An 18135-nucleotide genomic window follows, 5' to 3' on the forward strand; every position below is an offset into this window, starting at 1 on the left:
AACTTTACAGAAACACACAGTCACTGTATGATGTCATCAGTGATGTCATTGGTGATGTCATTTGAGATGTCAACAGTGATGTCACTGACCATGTCATGAATGATGTAATATGTGACGTCATCAGCAGTGCATTGCGGGGGCGCGAGTTATAGCTGAACTAACTATAATGACGGAATTTCCCTGGTTTTGTACGAGTGAAATGTCCAACTACCTATAGCGTCCCTGAAACCTGTGTTTTTTTCAGTTAATTTTTTAAGGTTTTTAAATGCTAATTTCTAGCTTTAACGTCCATGAAACCTATGTTTTTTTCAGTGAATTTCTAAGGTTTTTTAAATGCTAATTTCTAACTTTAACATCCCTGAAACCTATGGTTTTTTTAGTGAATTTATATTATAACTAGGAACAAAGAAAATACCCATTGTTTACTAACTAAACTAGCACTACTCCTAGTCAGAATGGGGCACATGCATCAAGCAATCGCAATTAAGGAATCTCAAAAGCCTATGCATCTAGGAATCGCAAAAAATTAGTGATTCCCAAACATTCCTTAATTGTGACTCACAAATTGCAAGTCGCAATTAAGATATGGCTTCCCATTAATTCCTAAAAGCCCCTTAGGAATGAATGGAAATTGCATGCGCAATTTGTCAGTACCCAATAGGTACTCGCAAGGGTGCCAAAAGGACCCCTGAAATTGATATGTGCACACATGTTGCACACATATGTGCCCCAAGGGCAATGTGTGTGTGTAACCTGCAACTTTGAAAAATGCAAGTTTTCACTATTTACCATCTGGTATAATTTTTCTGTAAATAGCGGACCCTAATTGTGAAATCCATATTTAAAATGGCATCTTGCATTGCAATCAAGGCATCGCAATTTACGATTCCTTAAATGCAATCGTAATTTGCGATTTTTGCATTTGGGTTGATACATCCCAAATGCAAAAATACAGGTCGCAACGGGGCAGATTCTGAGAATCTGCCCATTTGCGACCATTTTTGTTTGATGCATTGGGCCCAATATCTCCTGTATTCCACTACTAAATGTCTGATCAGCACACCCAGATCTATCTGACCTGGCCATGAAACCCTAGATGTTCTGTCTGGAACACAAGATCACCCTCAAAGCAGAATACTTACCTGGGGAAGCCAAAGTTTAGGCTGATTGGAATTCCAGGTTCAAAGGGACAACAGCGACTGGAAACTGAACGTATCTGTCTTCAGAAAACTGTGTGAAGTAAGTGGCTGACAACGGAGTGTAGGACAAACTCTTTATTTGAGTCAAGAAAACCAGTACCCCCGGCAGCTTCAGGCGACAAGTGAAACCCAACCGCCACTCTCTGGAACACGAGCAAAGCAGTGTTCCAAGAGAGAACAATAAAGATTTCCCTTTTTGAACAAACATTTGTCTAATACAATCAGAATGACTAACAAAACCAAAATAAAAGAAAACTGTAACATTGAGGTTGTCTTTTTCTAGATAAGTAGCAAACCTTGAGGTCATGACAAAAGGATAGTGAGAGAAAAAGATGGGGCCAAGAAGGGAAAGAAATGGGAGAGAAAAAAAATAGGAAAAGAAAAGAAAGACAAAACAGAAACAAAACACAGTAAAACCCCTTAGCTGGGAACACTCGGAGCCCTGAGGCTCCTCCGTAGAGACTCCGCAGGAGCTAATTCGTCTTCAACATTACCAGAAGAACCCCCATGAGACACATTAGGAAACATAGACAAATGTACAGATCCAATCTAGTTTTCACTGAATTATCAATAGTTACATATCTACTCATTGACTCAGCATGAGTAGGGACTTTGATAAGTTTGGCTTTGTTCCTCCAATTACGACCTTGAACCCTCACAGCATTCCCACACACCTTGTCAATCACAGAGGGGTCAGAAAGCTTTGCCTCACCTTTCTTCACAATCCCGGGTGTTTTGAGCTGTACAGATTCATCAACCCTAAAAGGACACACTTTCACCTTCTTCCTGGCATCATAGTACATTTTCTGTTTGTGCTGAGCACATTCAAATCTACGTTGGATTAATTCATCGCGACATTGATGTGACAGTTCTTTTTTTAGGAACTTACTCATCCAATTTTTTTAATATATTTTTTAATTTGATACGTTTTATATAGCGCTGGCTAGCCCCGGAGGTATCAGAGCGCTTTACAAGAGGTTCAAAAACAGTATTACAGCGTTACATCGGTTACCATTACATACATTTACAAGAGCAATTTGATAACAGTGAAAATAAGACCAATGGAACAAAAAGGGTAAGGAGGGAAAGGAAAGAAAAAAGGGAGGGCTATACATAAGGTTGCAAAGAAACAAACCGATGTTTGGACAAGAATCTCAAGAATCCATGACTCGGAGCCTGAAATAGGGGAGAGGAGTGAAGGGGACATAAGGGTAGGTAGAAGTTAAAGGTCAGAACAGGCGAGGAACGAGGAGCAGTCAAGTGGATAAGGGTAATGTTAGAAGATAGTCAAGATGGAGTCCAGCGGGAAAGAGGAAAAATGGACCCAGGTCAACAAGATGGAGGATCCATGAAAGAGGAATGGACCAGTGTCGACAAGATGGGTGACCATTAAAACTATCACCAAAAATTGCGGGACACAAAAAGACAAAAGTCTAAAATAAGCCCCCAGGTAGCTGGTTATTCGGAGTGGAGCCGGAGTGGGGGACGCATCCGTAGCACTGAGGGCGGGCGGAGTGTCGGATAATGTCAGGCACAAACAGACTGTTCGAGTGCACAGGCTCTGTGCTGCAGAAGAAGCAGTGCCATGTATCCACACGCCGAAGGTCCAGGGAAATCTGCCTGGATGAAGAGGCAGTGGTCCCAGAGAAAAGGGAGGCAGCAATGCCATTCGGGAGGGCACGTCACCCAGGTTCAAATAGCACAGAAAAGCCCGGGGGCAAAGCACCGTGGTACCGGGGAACTCGCCTCCACAATACCCCCATACCTGGAAACAGGGCTAACGAGTCTTGGTCATCCCACGAGGGGGTGAAGCTGGAGGGCAGGCTGTAGGTGAAAACAGCAGCAGTCAAGCCCGGCAAGCATCAAGAGAGGTGACCTCGTCCCAGCTCTACGACAGCCCTCCGACTGGGAGAAACACCACCAGGCATCGGCCCCGCCGCGATTAGATCTGTTTTGACCACTGATTTGTCAGGAAGCTGAAAGGAGGGAAGGTGACTGTAGCAGAGAGACACAGAGAAATATGCCAGATGTCTGGCTGGGAAGGTGAATGGCCCTGGCGGAACGCCAGAGCCGATCTCCCCTATAGCTGTCGATGCAGCTCCACTGGACATCAGCCATGTTGCTCGGGCTCCACCGATCTGAAAAATGCTCCTGCATTAATAAGAAGATCTCAAGTCCAAGATGAGGAGACTGGAGAGACCATGCCAGCAATCTGAGCAGGACCCCGTGACTAAAAAAAGGGTTCAGGAAGGGGTGGAAGAATGGGGATTTAAGCCAAAAAGGAGCTCTCGGCCAGGGATCCAAGCAGGCCTAAACAGCGTTGCAGGCTTCCTCCCTTTCAGAGGCTCAAAAGGGGGAAATCCAGTGGAGGAATGCGCAGTGGTTCTATGAAACCACATCATGGATTGAACTGTAATTTAAACATCACATTTATTAGCTAATACCCACTTCACACACTCTCTGAGAACCCTGTTGAAGCTTTCCACCAGGTCATTGGTTTGTGGTTGGTAAAGTGAACTCTTAAGATGCCAAATGGAATTCTACCTCAGAAATTTCTCCACCTCACCAGAGACAAATTGGACATCATTGTCAGAGATGATTTCCTCAGGTAGACCATCACTCAAGAAAATGTCTTTGAGGAAGGCAATCACAGCTTTGGAATCAGGTTCACCAATAAATTTCACAAAAGGCCATTTAGAACAGTAGTCCATAAGGACTAATGCAAAGCAAGAATTGTGTTACAAAACATTAGATGGACTCACCAAATCAATGCCTAGTTTCTTCCAAGGTCCAGTCAACAGACTTCAAAGTTAGGATCTGAAAAGATTTATCAGAAGTGGCACAAACCACACAACTCTTGACCGGTATGAACAGTGAATAAAACTCACAGAGACCCAACAAGGATCTCACCCCTGCTTTATCCACGGGGGAAGGGGCTTTCAAGATGGCCTAGACTAACCCAGGCTTTTGACGTATTCCCTTCTCTGATGCAACGTTGCCAAGATATTCCAAAGAGGATTTCATGAATTGACAATTTACCCTCTTGAGTACCACTCCAGCAAAAGCCAATAGAACTTGTTTCAAGATCAGATCATGTTAAGAGCGAGAATTGCATGAATCAATTCATCAACCTGGGAAACTGAAACATTTAAGATTCTCTTTAACAATTCAAACATAAGTTTCTGAAAACAGAAGCCGCAGATGCCAAGCCAAATGGCATGCGGCAGTACTGGAATGTCCCTAAAGGGGAAACAAATGCCGTAAGATGCCGTGACTCCTGGGCCAATTCAATCTGATGATAGGCAGAGGCTAAATCAAGTTTCGTGAAAAACTTGGCACCAGAGATAGTAGACAGCATTTCACTAATCCTGGGCAGGGGATGCGAATCTACCATATTTTTTTGTTGAGGGATCTGAGATCAACACAGACCCTCAACTCGCCATTCTTTTTCTTGGCAACAACCAGGGGAGAAAGCCACATAGAGGATTCTACGGGTTCAATTATGCCTTTCATTGGTAAACCTTCCAACTCCTTTTCAAAATCATTGCGTACGCTGAAAGGAACACCCATCAGCTTAAGTTTCATAGGTATGGCATTGGGCTTAGTGTTTATCTTGTGTTGGAATCCCACAATTTTCCCAAGCTCACCTAAAAAAACCGTGGGAACCTGTTTCAACAAATGCTCGATATCGTTTGAATCTCGAATCACAGAGACCTTTTCTTTTGTACCAGGACATAAAATCATCCCGAAGAGTTCTTGGTGGAACCAACCCAAGAGGTTAAATCCTTTAACCGCAACAACCATTTTACCACAAATGTGTTTCCCTTCAAAATCATGGTATCTTCAAAGAAATCCTGGAGATCGATCTTTCTGCCCTCATAGGAAATCGGAGATCTGTCAGGTGGGAACAATATTTGCCCAGGCCAATTTTTGGGGAAAAGCTCTTGTGTGATCATGGTGATCCTGGCCCCTGAATCTACCAAAAGGTAAAGTTGTCTATCTCCTACCTGAAATTGAACATATGGGTCAATGCACGCTTCTTGCTCAGCACTGAACAGGTTGTCATCTCCAACCACCACGACCATATCGTGGACTTCATTCACTAAATTCTCAATTTCAATTTCACATTCATCACCCACAGCTGATACTCTCATTCCTTTGCGTCTGGCACTTTGACACACCTTTCCAAGTCCCCAGATTTCCCACACAGTCTCCATTGTGCATTTTTAGCCGGGCAACCCTGAACCCCCTTTTGGTGGGGTGGATAACCACACCTAACACACATGTTAGTTTGTTTAAAAAAACTGTTCTGCTGCATAGTGTTGCCTGGTGATGAAAGTTCGGAAGAAGACGCTTTGTCAACTTTAGAGAGTACGGTACTAACTTGTACATTGTTTTTGTCTTCAAGTTCTCTTTCAGATATAATTGAGTCTCAATGCTCTTGGCAATCCTGATGGTTTCAGTTAGAGAAGGGTTACCTAAAGAAAGTAACTTCTGTGTGATGGACTTGTCGGTGCAGTGGCAGATTAACTGATCATTAATTAGTTGCTCTGCAAAGTTCTTGAATTGACATTCTGCTGCATACTTGCACAGAGAAGAGATGTATGTATCAACGTCCTCTGTTGATTTTTGCTCTCTTTTGAAAAACTTGTGTCTCAAAACTACTAGACTGGGTGCGACATCAAACCTTTGAACAAGCTTCTTCATGGCTTCTTCATAAACATCTAGATCAATCTCCCCCTCAACTTGAACATCAGGAAGATGTTTAAACATGAATCTGCCCTAAAAACCCAAAGAATGTAAGAGTAGATATTTTTTCTCTTGGGTCTAAATCGTGAAGCTCCAATTGCCCCAGGTAGGTTTCCATCATGCCACTGCCTCCATTTAATAGATGGATCTCCAGGTGTCTCTAAAAAAGGTGGTGGAGGATTTACAGACTGCATCATATATTTTTTATGCACAACACACTGTAAAGTAGAACTAACACAAATGCAAAGATTAAGTTACTTGAATAGAAAAAATAACAAACAAAAGTATCTTACTATATGTAGAAACAAACTTGCATTTGTGTGAAAATAAAGTTATGAGACTCCATTGGAAACCACTTGAAATATAAAGCCACATAAACTTGAAATTGCCTGAAGCATAGAATTTAAAGATAGAAGTACTTCAATGCAATTATTTTAAATCTATCAATTGCTTAAGATGGACGCCAGTTTTTCCCTTTGTTTCTAAGGGTGATAGGCACTATCCTTGAGGATAATGTGTTTCAGTATCTTTCCCAAAGAGTCAAAATGGCTCCCATGTACTTTTCTTTGTCTTTGCTGGCAATTGCGGTTGTTTGATAAGTCACGTGTCCTAGACGCATGCCCAGACGCCCTTACCTGGGCTACAATGTCCGCTCCAACTCCCGCAGTACTTTGTGAAGATTCCGCCAGTCAGTGAGAGTGCCGATCACAATGCTGCGACTCAGTATTAACTGCTGCAGCCTCTGCACAGCACCAAACCATCGCCTACTCTTTGTCGCAGTGGGGATCAGGAAAAGACTTGAATGATCCTGCTGTGCATCACACTGTGCCGTGCTTTACAGCTGTACACCGCGAAGGAAGACAGTGCTCGGAGAGACGCAGACACTCTCCATGGCACACAGGAACAAACAGGTACTCTAGACCTGCGCCAGGACCAACAGGAACAGCGGATCTGCTGCGATGATCGGACATCCAATAGATAGGACTAAGTGCCCATAGTCCGGACTGTGCTTGCACGACGTGTTCTTTGCCCAGGGGTATACCAGTCCAACTCGTCGACACATGAAGTAAATGGCTGACAATGGAGTGTAGGACAAATTCTTCATTTGAGTCGAGAAAAACCAATACCGCCGGCGGCTTCATGTGACAAGTGAAACCAAACTGCCACTTTCTGGAATACGAGCAAAACACTACACTGTGCCTCCTATGGGGTGTACTAAGATTGGATTTGATTGCAAGCAGACTCTCCTTCCAGCTGAAGAGATATTTCAGCTGGATACAAAACGCTGGTGCTTTAGCGGTGAATCCCTTCCTGCAACCCTGGAAAGGAATTCAGGCTTACGCATTTCCCCCTTTCGTGATGATCCAGAGAGTTCTTCAGAAAGTCAGACAGGAGGTATGCTCCCTGGTCTAAATTACTCCCTTTTTGCAGTCTCAGGCATGGTTTCCAACAATTTTGGAAATTGCTTACGACATACCCTTTCTTCTTCCCACAGAAGAAGGGCTCTTAAGAAACATAGATGAGAGGAACACCATCTGATCCTGAGTGGAACTTTGAACCTCCTTGCCTGGAAGGTATCAGGAGAGCTAAAGAGATGTCAGGACTTTTGGGAAGAACTGAGGAACTCCTCAAAGAGTCCTAGGCTCCAGGGACCAACAAGAGACACAACGGAATATGGAAAAAATGGGCTTTACACTTGGCCAAGTAATAGATTTCTAAGCAAAAAACGGATTCCATGAAGTTAGTCTCCTTACTGTGCCTGATTTCCTGTTGACACGTGTCGGATGTTCAAGCTTTAGAAGTAAGCAACAGAGTTTATAATGCCTTTGGAGTGAAGTTCGAGATTGTTAGAAGAACTAAAACAATGTCTGAATCAGTTTTATCACAATTTTTACTCATGCAAAAGATTGTGTGTGGTAGACTGTGTGAAAGAATACGACTATAGAATGAATGAATATTGCTCAGACGGTATTAATCAGCTCCTTATTTCTTTTGTTAAACCTTTTAGAGAAGTGACTTGCGCAATGTCAGCTCGATGGGTTAAAGGAACTTTGCAGCTATCAGGTGTTGACTGTAATAGATTTCAAGCACATTTTGTGAGGGGCGTTATGGCTAGTCAATCCTTCTGGAAAGGTGGCAGACTAGAAGACATCCTCAGAGTCGCCGATTGACCAAACTCCTCTACATTTGTCCAGCATTACTGTAAGCCAATAGAACACATGTCAAATGTAGTTCTGCAGAGCTACCAACATGCATAATGGTAGCCTCCGATCTTGTAATGAAATAGCGATCGTCCCAATTACTATGCTAAGAGAATCTGAATTTCATTAAAGATACGGAGGCTAACATTATCCCACCCTCCCATCCCAGTGATGGTTAAAGAGTTTAAAAAACAAAAAAGGGAAGTATGATTACAAATCCAAAGGAAGTTAATGCTATGTAATGCTTTAATAAGATTTCAAGTTATGTTAAATGCATTGTTTAATACCTTTATTGCGATACCTCTTACACTTATGTCTGTAGAGGATGTTCTAATATTTATCTTTATTTTTGGACAATTCTCTGTAGTCCGGATCTTTCGACCTACATTGCCACGAACTGGGCACCTGGCTTTCAAGGTCCTGCAACGCAACTTCTTCGCTCTCTGGGAACCTCCCGTTTTCCTGTTTTACCATATCGTTTTGAATCCTTTCATTATACATGATGGAGAAGTTTATCCCACATTTCAAAGAGGCAGATTGTACTGTGTGCATGCCTATTATGGTGTAGCTGTATTCTGTTCTAGAATAATCTTTACTGTGATGTAATACTTCAATGTGGCTGCGTGGAGTTGGCATTAAAAGATTAATGCATAATGTTAGCTTCCGTGTCTTTAATGAAATTCAGATTCTCTTGGCATAGGAATTAGGCGAATCGCTATTTCTGGAAAGGGTGCAGGACATTTATACAGCCTAATGTGATCAGGAAGTTTGTGTGCAAACACGAGAAAGACTTTAGCATATTGACACTATCCGTCACGGGGATAAAATAGAGAGAAATCCTTGTGTAGTCGGGCTATTTCTATATCATTTTTTGAAGGCAGAAAAAGTTAAAGAAGGCGGCGTTCAACTCTAAACCCTGCCTGTAATAGAGACCCTAATCATGACTCATACAGGAGGAGGTGGGAGTGTTTAAACACCGCTGGGAATGGTTGAGGGGTTTCTTGAAACAAGTTGAGGTGAGGATGGAATACGTATCCTGATACTTGAAAGGAGGTAGCACGAGGATGCACAACTGGAATAATGGGTATTTTGGATGGTGGGCATAAGATTAACAGAGCCACCAGTCAGCGCGCTGTAATATGATGGGGTGCTATCATTACAGGAATGGTGTGAATGCCAAAATAATCATATGGCACACAAACAAATTCGGTAAAGTGTCCAGCCGCTAGGACTAGTGAATAATATGAGGTCTCTTTGCACATGGGAGGCTATGACAACTTTAATGATTTAAAAATCCATACAGATGTACATGAAGTGAAGTAAGCCGTAATTTTGGTAGCCATGTAGAGGAATGTAATAAGCTGTAATGGCTTTAGTGGGCTGACCCACTGCCCATGCTGTATGATGTAGAAGGTGGAAAATGTGAATGACACAATAGCAGACCAATGGATGAAGAGGGCTGGCTGAAAACCCTTTTAAGTAGGCATATAATACATATAGTTTTAGTAAAATCAAAAGGTCTTGGCCAACATCAGATCCAGAAACATGATCCATGTCACATCATGATGGTCGTACTGTATAGGAAAGACAGGGCAGCTATTGTATTGTATTGTAATTGCATTTATATAGCGCTTACTATCCCTCACGCATCAAATTGCTTTTTCGGTGAGTAGCACGCTACTCTGGAACCCATAAAGGATTAGTGTTGAATTAGTATAGTGAAATATGAAAGTAATTTGAGTCGAGGATAGGTTAGTCAGTTATTTGGATTCAGAAGGATAGCTGAGGGATAGAAGAAGGGAAAAGGTTTGCATTTATATAGCGCTTGTTACCCCTGATAGGGTGTTGAAATGCTTTTTCGGTGAGTAGCACGCTACTCCGGAATCCATAAAGGATTAGTGGTGAATTAGTATAGTGAAATATGAAAGTAATTTGAGTGGTGGATATTAGTCAGTTATTTGGATTGAGAAGGATAGAGGAGGGATAGAAGAGGGAAAAAGGTTTGCTCTTATGTAGCGCTTGTTACCCCTGATGGGGGGTTGAAGCGCTTTTTTGGCGAGTAGCATGCTACTCTGGAACCCATAAAGGATTAGTGTTTAATTAGTTCAGTGAAATATGAAAGTAATTTGAGTGGTGGATATGTTATTCAGGTATTTGGATAGAAAAGGGTAGCGGAGGGATAGAAGATGGGAAAAGCTTTGTATTTATATAGCGCTGGTTACCCCTGATGAGATGTTGAAGCGCTTTTTCGGCGAGTAGCAGGCTGCTCTGGAACCCATAAAGGATTAGTGGTGAATTAGTATATGAAATTTGAGAACTGCACATGTTAGTCTGCTATTTTGATTGAAAAGGATGGTGGCGGGATAGAAGAGGGTAGGATTTTTTGTTGTTGTTTGTTTTGGAGGTCATAGCAGTAGGGGGAGGCTTGGGATGAGTAAAAAGGGATGTGGAGGGGAAGAGTCGGACGGAAGAGTTTAGAAAGGCTTGTTTTGGGTGATCGGTATAGTAAAAAAAAAAGTCAGATGATGCACGGAGGGGTAGAGTAGGGGAGAGTCTAGGAACGGTTATTGGGGGGATCATAGTAGTGGTATGGGGTTTGGGATGAATGAGAGAGTGGAGGTACAGGATATACTGATAGAGGTATAGGGTGAGAAATAGGGCAGTGCATTGGAAATAGTAGTAGAAAGAGGTTTGAGATGAGTCAGAGAGTTGAGGTAGAAGATATATTTAATGAGGGATAGGGTGCGAAATAGGGAAGTGCATTGGATATGCTGAATTAGAAGAAAGTAATAAATATATAGATCCATAAGTACATGGAAAGTATATAGATGCATAAAGGAAGTAAGTACATGTAGATTAGACATATTGATAGCGGTATAGAGTGAGGAATAGGGTAGTGTATTTATTATGCTTTTTTGGAAAAAAGTAATACATATATAGATTCAAGTACATGGAAGGTTTATAGATGTATAAAGGAAGTAAGTATATGTAGATTAAAGATGCATTAGATGAACTCTGGTTTTCAAGTGTTGTTGCACTTAAAGCCCCTTCATCAGAGACAAGTATAGGGTATTTGTACATGTTTTACATTAAATTAGTTTTAAAAGGCCTTTTTCTACAGGGAGGTTTAGGCATAAAAAACCCCATTCTCTGTTGACTGAAGGAACAGAAAGGACCCTAACGAAAAAGAGGGATTGGAAAATCCGGGTGACTGCTGCTGAGGAGTGTACCAGTCATGAAAGGTAGGCTCATTGACTGCTGCTGAGGAGTGTACCGATCATGAAAGGCAGGCTCATTGACTGCTGCTGAGGAGTGTACCGATCATGAAAGGTAGGCTCATTGACTGCTGCTGAGGAGTGTACTGATCATGAAAGGCAGGCTCATTGACTGCTGCTGAGGAGTGTACCAGTCATGAAAGGTAGGCTCATTGACTGCTGCTGAGGAGTGTACCGATCATGAAAGGCAGGCTCATTGACTGCTGCTGAGGAGTGTACCGATCATGAAAGGTAGGCTCATTGACTGCTGCTGAGGAGTGTACTGATCATGAAAGGCAGGCTCATTGACTGCTGCTGAGGAGTGTACCGATCATGAAAGGTAGGCTCATTGACTGCTGCTGAGGAGTGTACCGGTCATGAAAGGTAGGCTCATTGACTGCTGCTGAGGAGTGTACCGGTCATGAAAGGTAGGCTCATTGACTGCTGCTGAGGAGTGTACCAGTCATGAAAGGTAGGCTCATTGACTGCTGCTAAGTAGTCTACCGGTCATGAAAGGTAGGCTCATTGACTGCTGCTGAGGAGTGTACTGATCATGAAAGGTAGGCTCATTGACTGCTGCCGAGGAGTGTACCGGTCATGAAAGGTAGGCTCATTGACTGCTAGCGCTGGTGAGCACGAGGCTGTCAGAGTGGTCTGACAGCCAAGGCACTTCTGTAGCCCTGAACGGAGCCCCCGCTTAACTATTTAGCATGGGCTCATTTGCATAATGTGCACTGTTCACCATCACGCTGTGTTCGATAGAGCAGGGTCCATTCAGGCCCGTGCTGTCAACCACATTCAAACTATCGTGTGCATTTGTGCAAACGCAAGCATGGAGGCAGCCTGGTGACAGCGGCAATTAAGAAAGCCATGGGAGGTAAGGAGTTTAAAATGGCTTAAATCCACCTGAGTTTTTGTGTGGGTGTCTACTGGTGTCTGTGTCTTTGCCTGCTTGTGTGTGCCTGTGTTTTACGTGTGCCTGTGTTTGTGTGAAAGAAAAGTGAGAGAAAGACGGAGAGAATCCAGACACTCTCAGGAGGTGTTTTTAAGGAAGTGTGTAGAATGCTTTGTCTGTGCATGTCTGCTTGTTTCTGTCTGTGTGCATGCACGCGCGGGAATATATAGTATTGTGCCAAACAACAATAACTAATAACAGGACTGAAGCTACAAATATTACAAAAACAAGGAAATGTTAACATACCAATGCATTTGTCTTTCATTTTGTGTAACGAGTTCACCTGCTTTGTTTATATAAACGCATTTCTCATGTGTTGTGGTGTGTGCTGCAACTGGTATAGAAGTCATTAAGTGTCATCATGTCTTCCCTTAGCCCCGCCCCTTGCCCCGCCCACTCACCACACCTCTAGCTCATCTACCTGCACTTGTTTATTCCCATTTAAAGCTGTGCCTCTGAGGCGGATAGAACCTTAGAATCAGTAGAAGCGCTGGCAGCAGGGTTTTAAAAGACACTTTTCCTAGAACCATCAACTCAACAAGCATTGGCATAGCCAATAGGTCTCGCCTTTGGGACCTTATAAGTGTTTAGCCATGCAACAGTTGCATAACTAAATACTTATAAGGTCCCAAAAGCGAGACCTATTGGCTATGCCAAGCGGCCCTGCGGCCGCGAAAGTGATCGCTATCAAACATCAAAGCGGCTGCGAAAGTGAAAGTAATCGCGGTAAAAGCGGCGCGCGCGCCCGCGCATATGCACTGTAGTTCTAGGCTGGCCTGGTAGCACTTTTTGGAGCTCTCTCAATAAGTCTTGCCAGACCAGCGCATGCGCTGGGTCAGGCGAGACCTAAAAAAGGTTGTACTGAGATAATCTGAATAACTCCGCCTGCTGCCCGTGACTTGCTTGCAGGGGCGAGAGGGTGAGGAGGTGGGCGGGTGTAACAAAGAAACAGAAACCAGGGCAGGCATAAAAAGTGACATAAGGAATTACAGTGGCGTAATGCAAAATAATGGGCATCCTGCAGAATGTGAAGAAGGGGCCTTGAGTCTCCCAAACTTCACAGATGTTCATTTGCTTTGGGTTAAACGGGCCCCCCATGAAGGGGGGGGCTGAAGGCTTGGCCCCCTACTTACGCCTCCTTAGGGGCTTCAGAGTCTTGCATTTCACCCCTGAGAGGAAACACAGAAGACTTGGTTGCAAGGGCCAACAAGCATTGAAAATGCAATAGGTCTTGCCTTTGATTAAGTTAAAGCCATTTGCTTTGCTAATGATATTGTACAGCATGCAGCAGAAAGCTCTCAGAGTGTTCTCTTAAGGAGCGAACCTTTTAAGGCTGGAACGAGCCAGTACATTGTTAATGAAATTCTTGCGACTGCCTTAGAGCATTTTCAATGCTCTATCACCCTACTGCAGTCCTGGTCACTAGCACTTTTAAAGTTTTTTTTTTTTAAATTACACCTTGACTGAGTTATGATCTTGACATTGCACACTGTTTCCAGTTAGTAAATTATAGGCTTTTCGCTAATAAACTAGAATATAAAATTCATTAAAGATAGCTGAGATAAACATTGGATCACAGTGTTAGATGCTGTATTATCATTTTACGTTTAGGGGCCTTACCATAAAAAATCTACACCAAACACTGGAGTGACGCGAGCGACACGTCTGGATCTTGTGACCTCTGTAGGGGAGGTGTCCAAGATGTTGGGCATGTTTTATGTCTGCCCCAGGGAAGTCTTCGTGGAAGCTCGGAACCACTTTATAAAACATATACGTTTTAAATATAGCATATCTAGGATGAGTGATTTGAGATGTCTAACGAGAGCACCCCTTGATGAATTTGTATGCTATAAACTGTATAAATGTTTTACAGCTTTTCTACTACTGTATTAATAGATGCTATGTATTAAGTTTGTCATATTTAATTTTGTATTGATCCTGAATGTTTTATATTGTTGATCTCTGATGAGGTCTAAATTAATAAAAACTGATTTGATTGTATCATGTTTTGTATCTGTGTCTGTGAGCAACAGTACTTTGAGGGGGGAGTTGTCGCACCGAAGGGCATCCCTTTGCCAATTATAAGGGCCTTGGTACATGTTTAACAATGACAGATCAACATCTCTCAAAGATGTCCAACAATCACAGCAAAGATGTAATACAGGGATTATTTATAAAGCACGTTATGCCACCCGCATTTTTCCATACAATTGTGGGGATTGAAGGGGGGGGGGTGGAAAGGCCCCAGAGAGGAAAAGAGGAAGGAATGATGGAGGAGTCTTCCTCAAAATGTCAGCATCTCACAGTATGGGGGGTTGTGGGTTGTGAATAGCCAATCACAGGCTTCTGGTTGGCAAAGGGGAAGGAGAGGAAGGCATGGTGCGAGGGTAGCTCTCTGTAGAGTGCACATGCGAAGGAAGGAGTTAAAAGTCAAAGACTGGAGTTGGCCGGAAGAGGATTCATTGTTTAGAAATCAAGATACCTGGGTCCAGGGGTATGAGGGCAGGCGGTAAGGGATTGTGGGAAGCAGGAGACCACCCCATCACGATAACAGAGGGACCCCTCATGCACGTGTGACTCGAATAGATACATTCACTTTGCGCCCAGAAGAGGTGGTAAGAGAAGGAAGTTGTTGGTTCGGGGCTTGTTATTGTGCGGGGTGCTTCGGGGTTTGTTAAGAAACGTTAACGAGATACTGAAGCTCGGCCCACAACCCTCGCCGAGGGCTTGTAATGCTTGACGCTGCCTGCTCCACGGATACCTGCCTGCTCCACGGATACCTGCCTGCTCCACGGATACCAGCCTGCTCCACGGATACCTGCCTGCTCCACGGATACCTGCCTGCTCCACGGATACCCACGGATGCCTGCCTGCTCCACGGATACCAGCCTGCTCCACGGATACCAGCCTGCTCCACGGATACCTGCCTGCTCCACGGATACCTGCCTGCTCCACGGATACCTGCCTGCTCCACGGATACCTGCCTGCTCCACGGATACCAGCGTGATCGTATCCTTGCCGTAAAATACTGCTGCACTTATGTGAGACGCGACATGGAGAGGAGGGTGCAGAATCCTGCACATCATACCCAGGATTACTGGGGCAGGTGCAGATATGCGCCTCTCTCTCGTGGTTTGTTGGCAGGATATTGGGAGAGATTAGTTTATAAAACACCATACCGCGAATGAAACTTAATTTTTATGTCCTTTTTGGTTAAAGATACATGCTCCCGAAAGAGATATTTAAATGACGCGTATGTACCAACGTGAACACATCCTAAACACAGGGCATTAATGTCACACGGAGCGGTTCTTCTGCGCGATGCTGACGCATTAAAGGTGGAAAGGGAACCGCACAATGTGTCAGTTTATCAGCCACCCACGCACTGAGGATAAACCCCGCGCTTGGCTGAAAGATGCGTCTGAAAGCGCTTTATTTCATGGTTTGCAAGAGGTGGGAGTCGGTGCCTTCCTTCGCTGGTGGCACATGTTCCATCCATTTCCACTGTCCATCAGTCTTTGGCAATGACCCTCCCCGCCTTCAACGGTTTGAAGGCTGGCACGCCTGGGTGCCGTGGCATGCTGCTTGCTCGGCCTGGCCTGCATTAAACTCATAAAAAGAGTTTCGCTTTTCCAAGTCCACCAGATTGCCAAAAAGCATCAGTGCCGTTTTATTAAAACTACACACAATGGTCATTTTTTAACTGAATATTGCAATTACATATACATGCTGCCACAGTTTAGGTGGCAAAGTTGTTATCTTTATAGCATGTGCTCACGACAAAAATAACCGTTGCACCAGCTTGCCAAGGCCAGGCCTATTACTTAAAAAAAATATGTAATCTATAACATTCCTCTCTTCTCGTGACAGTGAAACCGAAACATGATTTACTAGAGAGCTGCTCATCAGCGCCTCTCCTCGCCTCGGCCTTCATGCCCTTTATTGCGGAATGCGACTTCTTGACACACATACATAATGCACACTAACTACAGGGCACAATAGAAGAACGGGAAGCTCTGGGGGCGTCACGTGATGCGGCACGAGGGTCAGTTCCAACATGTCTGCCTCGACAGCCCGCAGGGCCTACATACCTGCCTGACTCCAGCAGCGGCCTCTGGCTGACTCTGTCAGCTGGTCAACACCTGACTGTCTCGAGTCACCAGCAGTCTCTCTGACCCACAGGGGCCTGGGGATGTTTATGAGGGCTCAGCAGAGGCTGGAGTCACCTGCCTCTCCCTGCGGATCTCTGCAACTCTTACTTCACCTGTGCCCCCCTTCGTACTCCGTACTCCACACCGCAGAGCACGATGCACACAGGAATAATAGGGTACCTTATTGACCAAAAGCCTAGAGCCTTCAAGGTATCAACAGAGCACCGAGTTCTCGCACAGCCAGCCGTCGCCCAAGTACTTTAGAGTGAAGAACCCTCAAAAAAACGTTACCCCTCCCCAGAAGAATAATAGGGTCTCCAAACTCCTCACATCAAACGGACAGAGTATGATGCTCTGCATCTCACCCCGGTACCATGTACCACAGTACCCTGAAAACACGCATACCTATAGTGCTTTAAATGAGCCGGTCCTCTCAGGTACTGAGGGCCTGCATTTTTATCATGTAAAAGAGTCTTCTCACAAGGGGGTTCATGGGAGAGTGTCTGTTATACTCAGTGGCAAACGGGTGCTCCAAGATAGTGGTACTTGCGCATTTCTATTGCAAGCACGGTTTATAGCCTTTAGACATCATAGGGCACTGCCGCGAGACCGACCCCGACCCCCTGGTCACCCTCAGTGAGCACAGAGACAATCTTCCCTTATCTCCTCATGTACTAATACAGCGCCCCGATACTGAGGCCTCCCCTCAGTTATCAGACATTCAAAGGGCACAGTGCTCAGACACCCTCACTGATCACAGGGCACTTCGCTAAGCACCAACCACCTGCCACTGACCCCTGCCTGCCTCATCCCACCTCTAGTATCTTAGGGCACGGCCCTTACTTACCCTAGGCTCTGCCCATACACCTCCGCGTCAGAATCAGCGGAGTTACTACCCCAGAGTGTCCTGGGTGGACGTCTATCTCCTCTCTAATTACACCTATAAACTGCACTGTAGATGACACAGGGCAGGGGTCACAGACTTCTCTCTGGGAACTAGGGACTTACCTGATTCGGGAGGTCTTTCAATCCAGTCGTTTCGTCTCGTTCATCCTACCGTCCTGGATACCTCTGCCCCTGCAGCCCCTCACTTTCTTTTGTGTGCTCTGGTCCCTCCTGCATCCCGCCCTGACTGATATTGTTTTTATCTGTCTCTGCAGCAGTGTCTCTGCTCCCAGTTCCTGGTCTCGGTCACATGACTCGCAGTTCGGCCCGCGCTCCCGTCACGCAGTAGGCGTACCCCGAACGGCGCAAGCATCCAACAGGGAGTTGCACAATGTGCTGAGACAGCGGCAAACCTCTGGAGTCTCCGTCGCAGTCTACAGAGACTGCACGCGGATGTGTGGTCATTGCCTCACCACAAAAATGGAACTCAGCACGTGACCCTCTCCACAGGGCCCCTCACCGCTTCCTAAGCTTCTTGCAACAACCACACAAATGAGACCCACTCAGGATACAGCTGAGCTGGCAAGACGACCCACTTAAAGCCAGTCCTAGCTTTGTAGTAAAATGTGTTGTGCATACTGGTACCCTTGGAGTCACAACTACGACAAACTGCGATTCCCAAAAACAAGATAGATGCTGCCTAAATCGGAGCAACTGCCTTGCAGTGTCATAGGCTCCAGA

General features: G+C 44.6%; 1 long non-coding RNA gene across 2 annotated transcripts in view; it reads right to left on the reverse strand.

Moving 5' to 3' along the window:
• Positions 1-17621, reverse strand: part of LOC146859463 (uncharacterized) — a 100013-nt gene extending 82392 nt beyond the window's left edge. For both annotated transcript variants that reach the window (XR_014980121.1, XR_014980120.1), the window contains exon 1: positions 17518-17621. This is a non-coding gene — a long non-coding RNA (uncharacterized LOC146859463). The remainder of the gene's footprint in view (positions 1-17517) is intronic.
• Between the last annotated feature and the right edge of the window lie 514 nt (positions 17622-18135).

This window comes from Triturus cristatus, chromosome 3_2 (assembly GCF_964204655.1).
Source record: "Triturus cristatus chromosome 3_2, aTriCri1.1, whole genome shotgun sequence".
NCBI lineage: Eukaryota > Metazoa > Chordata > Amphibia > Caudata > Salamandridae > Triturus > Triturus cristatus.